The following is a 5,909-nucleotide window of genomic DNA, read 5'->3' as shown; positions in this document are numbered from 1 at the left end:
TTTGGTTTTTGTATGGGAGCAAGCCCACTGTTTGTCCTGTGTTTGCTTTGGCTCCGCTTGGTTGAAAACTTTTGGTGGAACTGAGTCCAAAATCTCGGCCTAGAATTTGGGTACTCGGCCCACTAACGAGTTCAACTAGCGTGATCGGTTACAAGCTCAGCTGGGTTTAAACCCAGAGTCCAAAATACAAGTCCAATGAAAGAATTTAAACAAGCCCACAAATTAAACAAATACAAGCCCACAAATTAAACAACAAGCCCACAAATAAATTATTACAAACCCAACAGAAAAATAAAAAGCCCAAAAGATTGGGTTAATTATTACAAGCCCACAATTAAAGAAATTTGGAAGCCCACAGGTTGGGTTCTCTCAATGGAATGGGTTTAGGCTTACCTTTGTAGCACAGCCCAGCTGCTCTGATATTGTTGCAAAAACCCAGTTGGGTTTTGGTTCTTTTCCTTGGTGGCGTCCCAGCAGAGGAAAAACAGGTTCAGAATCAGCAGGTCCAACAGCAAATGAAATGAAGCAGATGCAGATGCAAATGCTATGCAGTGAAATACAAAAATAGCTAATAAAACAACAAGAAAAACACAGCACCAATCCCCGGCGGCGGCGCCAAAAACTTGGTAGTCCCCGGCAGCGGCGCCAAAAACTTGGTAGGTTTCTAAAAGGTCCTACAAATTATAACCGCAAGTGCACGGTCGTCGGTTGTAGCTCGTGCAAGTACGGGTCGATCCACAGAGATCGGGTGTGTTTCGGAAGTGTTTTAGCTAAATTGGGTTCCTAGATTTGCTTTGGGCTTAGAAGCCCTTTGGAAGTGTTGGGCTTAATGTACTATTGGGTTTGAATGCCCTTTGAATGGATTGGGCTTAGTGGGTTTGTAAACATAAAATGAACTGAGCTTGGGCTCAGTTATCTTTAAAGTGCAATTGGGCTGTGGTTCTAGAAACTGGTCTGAGCTTTGGGCTCAACAGTTCAACTAGGAGTTGGGCTTAACAGTTCAACTAACAAGTTGGGCTAGTAGTGAACTAGGCTTTTGCCTTAACTGGGCCTTAGTGAACTAGACCTTGGTTTTGGTCTTACAGTTGAGAATCTGGGCCTTTGGGCTTCACTGAGTTTAACTTGGGCTCAAGAATGAAGTGAACTTTGGTTGGGCCTCAGTTTGTGTTCTGGGCTTTTGGAAGTGAGCTGTGGAGAGCAAAGCAATCAGCAGCAATGCAACAGGATTGGCAGCAGCAGCTGCAGAGAGGCAAGTAGCAGTTACAGGGCAAGGAGTGGCAGCAGCTTGGCAGGGCAGCTGCACAAGCAGTGCAAAGAAGAAGTCTGCAGCACAAGCAGCAACAGCAAGACTGCACAAGCAGTTCAGCAGGGGAAGCAACAGCAGTTGCAGACAACAGAAGCAGTGCCCAGCACAAGGCCAAGAAGACAGCAACTCTGTTGCTGCAGCAGCAGTGGAATAAGAGAAGGGAGCTGCAGCAGCAAAGAAAAGAAGGCAGCAGCAGTATTGTACAACAGCTGTACAAGCAGTGGAAGGGAAACCAATGCAGCAGTGGGGGAAGGACTAAACAACACAGTAGAAGGGAAACAACACAGTGGCAAAAGCAAAGAACAAACAAGATAAACCAATTGACAGTGAAATAAACCAAGGCCTTAGCCAAGGGCAGAGATGTGAAGAAAACAGTAAATGAAAGAAAGAAAATAAGTGAAGTGAATAAGAAAACAGTGAGAACAAGAAGATGATCACTAGGATTTTGAATCCACTACCAGCCTAAGGAACATTCTAATCACAGCTAAGGTAATTACCTAAGTACTAATTGTCTGTTTAGAGTACAACTAGTCAGAGGGTTTATAATAGCATTTTAAGCATGAGCTGTACATGATAACATAAGGGAATTCTAACTACAATGCATACATGATATGCACTGTGAGAGCAGGATGTTTGACATGTTTTGATTAGGAAACTTCCTTATGGTTTATATGACTTCATCTAATCTTAGCAATTGACTTAGAGCATGATAGGCAGGGACATGATAGAACAGATGGATGCAAAACATCACAGGAACAAACATCACACACAGAACACAACAAGATATTACACTAACATGAACACAACATGAATACAACATGAACAGCACAATAATGATCATTAACAGAACTTGGTTCTGGATACACTGGCTAATCCAGGCATGAGCCAATTTCACACCCAACACCTTCTATTTATACAAGCAAGCAAAAACCTAAAAATCCCCAAAATATCAGAGAATTAGGGTTTCACCAAAAAGTGAAATTGACTCACCTAACCTACTGATAACAGCCCTCATACGTCGACCCATGCCTCTTATTCTTCTCCTGATGCAACCCATGCCTTCAATTTGTACATGCAAGCTCAATCCCAAAAATCCCCAAATTAACAGTAAAATTAGGGTTTTGATTTTTTTACTCACCAACTGTGATAAGACGAGTCCGTCTTCAACCCATGCTTCTTCTCCCTTCTCAGCTCCTTCCCATGCCTTCAATTTCTCTTTCTAGCTCGAGCTATTGTACCAATTTCTTTCCTAGGGTTTTCTGAGAAAGAAAAGAAAAGAAATTGGTAGGATAGATGGCTAGAAGATGAGGGGAATGATTATAGTGGAGTTGGTGGTGGTGTCTAGGTGGCTATGGAGTAGGTGGTGGCGATGGCAGTGGCAGGGTGATGGTGGTGGTTCTGCAACAGGGATGGGTGAAGAAGAAAGAAAGAAAAGAAGAAGAAGTGGTCGATTTGGAGGTATAGGTATAGGCTGCTACTGTGTGAGGCGGGATATCAAATTTAGATGTTGGCAAATCTGAGATGTTGGATCATTGGATCTGAGTGGAATCGAACGGATAGATGGAAGGATGTGTGAAGCGACTGTCGGATTCTGAGGTGCAACGAAGTTAACGGCACCAGATGGAGTTAGGTACTGTAGTGTAAGGCGGAATCATCGGGAGTTGATGCACAGGCATAGGAGCGACCGTTGGATTCAACTACCATCTAATCTGAAGGCTTGGAATTTCAGCGCTGTGGTGCTCGGCAGAGACTTCCGATTTTGATGCTCTATGAAGGAGCGACCGTTGGATGCTCCCGAGAACTGATCTAATGGCTGAGAACGGAGGCGCTTTTGTATGTAGAAAATGAGGTTGTGCGCACCATTCTTCGCGGCTTCCTTGCGTAATTTCTCCCGGCTTTTCACTACTTTTCTGCTCTTTTTCGCTCCGCGACTCATCCGAACTTTATTTACTACCTAAAAATGCAAAATTAATTAATAAAAATATTTATTCTTGAAAACAATGAAAATACAGAATATGGGATAAAATGTAGAATTAATGCACAAAAGATGAGTTAAATGCCAACAAAAATATATATAAATATGCACTATTTAGCACTCATCAAGATGCTTGCACTACACAGCAGGTTACAGAGCTACTAAGATGGAAGAAAACAGATGATGCAGGATGAATATGCAAATGCAAGATGAAAATGCTCCTAAGTTATGCAAATTATGCAATGATATGCAAGTATGACATGACAGTATGCAATGCAGCTAAGTTACACTAAGTTACACTACACAGCAGCTAAGTTACACAAAAAAAAAAACAGCAAAGTAAGATAAAAAGAACAACAACCACATAACGCCAAGCCCCCGGCAGCCGCGCCAAAAACTTGGTAGGTTTCTAAAAAGACCTACAAACTAATACCGCAAGTGCACGGTGTTTGTTGTAGTGAGTGTGCAAGGCAGGGTCGAACCACAGAGACTAGGGTGTATAGTTGAAGTTTTGAAGCAAGTGACAGTTAACAAGAAAAATCAGTGGCAGTGAAAAAGAACAGTGAAACAAAGACAAACAAACCAAGGTTGTTATCCAAGGGAAGTGATAAAGAAACAAAGGAAGGTCTTCCAACTATGTTCTTGTCCCTTGTTAGTTATCAGTCAGCTTCTAGGCTTTCTGAATAACTAGATGACAGTTGCGGTTCAAAGCCGGCTGTTCATCTAAGGGTTGGTCTAGAAAGGAGGCTAAAGGCACTAAGATGAATTCTAAACCTTGTGATAGTTGGGGCTCTCACACTGCAACTACCCGCAGAGAAGCTTGCTTAGTGTTTTAACAACCTATAAGGATATTAAATCCTAGACAATTCAAGCACAACAAGATCAAAGCATGGATAGGATAAAAACAATTGAAATGCACAACATCATTTAAAATAAAACTAACCCTTGAGGCACTGGCTATTCCAGTCCTCTTGGGTGAAGCACTGGCTAGTCCAGGCATGACTTCTAACACACACCCATCATCCCTATTTATACACAAACCAAATTTCCCCAAAACAGGACCACATCAGTCCAATTAGGGTTTGGTGAAAATACAAATTAAATCAAAAAAAATCCTACCTAACTCTGATAACAACCCTAATATACTAACCCATACTCCAATTAAACATGTAATCGATTCCCCCAAAAAATCCCCAATGTCAGAAAAATTAGGGTTTTAAAAATTGAAATTAAAATTTTACCTAATCTCTGAATCCAATCAAACTTCGATCCATGCTTGTAATTGGTCCTCTCTTGCTTCCCATACCTCCAATTTGACTCTAACTCAACCTAATTTACCCACTTCACACCTAGGGTTTCGGAGAAGGATATGTGTGAAATAGGTAGAATAGATGGACTAGGGAGAGGGAAACAATGATGGGTTATCATTGTTTGACGTTGTGGTAATTATGGTGGTGATGGCGGAGTAGTTGGGATAGCAGGTGGAGGATATGGTGGCGGACATGGAGGTTGCAGAGGAGGTGAGGTGAGAAAGATAAGATGGAGTCGATGGAAAAGAGTGAGGGGGGTGTTTGGTTGGGTAGGAATAGGATTATGTACTAGGCTGTTGAGCGGATGTATCAGAATTTGATGTCCAGTGAGTTAAAGCGTTGGATCGACACATCTGGATCGAATCTATCGGCTGAGATGGCAATGCTTGCAGCGACCGTAGGATTGTGAGACACAACAAAACTGATGGCTCCAGATGGAGTTAGGTGCTGTAGTGTTAGACAGGAGCTTCATAGTTTGATGCACGGTGATGAAGCGACCGTTGGATGATGGAATGGATCCAATCTGACGGTTAAGAGGGGAAACGGGTTTGGGTATTGATTTTAGGCTTAGAAAATGGGTTTGGGTTTAGGAAATGTGTTTGGGCTTAAACAATATTGAGCCCACTTCTTCTTTAAGAACAATTTCTTCCTTTGTGAGCCCATTTTCATCCTTCGCGGTTTTCTTGTGTAATTCCTCCCGGCTTTTCACCACTTTTCTGCTCTTTTCCGCTCCGCTATTCATCCAAACTTTATTTATTACCTAAAAATGCAAAATTAGTTAATAAAAATATATATTCTTGAAAACAAAGAAAATACAGAATATGGGATAAAATGTAGAATTAATGCACAAAAGATGAGTTAAATGCCAAGAAAAATATATAGAAATATGCACTTTTTAGGACTCATCAATTAATGACTTGAAGACCTCATTGCGATTCTGAAGGCAGATCCAACTATTTTCTCTGAAGTTGCGTATTCTGATCTTACTTGTTCTTCATATTGAGTACTATCTTCTCTAAGATTTGCTCGAGATTTATCTCCGATAGGTAAGATATAAAAAGAAATCACAAAGCTCTTCATCTCATTCTTTGTGATTCCACAATAACTCTTTCTGCTACCATATAGTTAAGTTATTGTGAGGCGATTGATATTTCTAGGTTGTTCTTCGGGAATATAAGACCGGATTATCAATTGGTTCTTGTGCACCTTTATTTATCAAAAGACGGAACAAAACTTCATAGGTATTTCTGTGAGAGACGGATTTACCTTTCTGAATAAACTTTTTTGTGGGACACATATTGGTTTATAAGTCTTCGAC

Source organism: Papaver somniferum, unplaced genomic scaffold (genome assembly GCF_003573695.1).
Source record: "Papaver somniferum cultivar HN1 unplaced genomic scaffold, ASM357369v1 unplaced-scaffold_11, whole genome shotgun sequence".
In the NCBI taxonomy this organism is placed as follows: domain Eukaryota; kingdom Viridiplantae; phylum Streptophyta; class Magnoliopsida; order Ranunculales; family Papaveraceae; genus Papaver; species Papaver somniferum.
The sequence above is the reverse complement of the archived record's forward strand: the minus strand, read 5'-3'. Positions refer to the sequence as shown.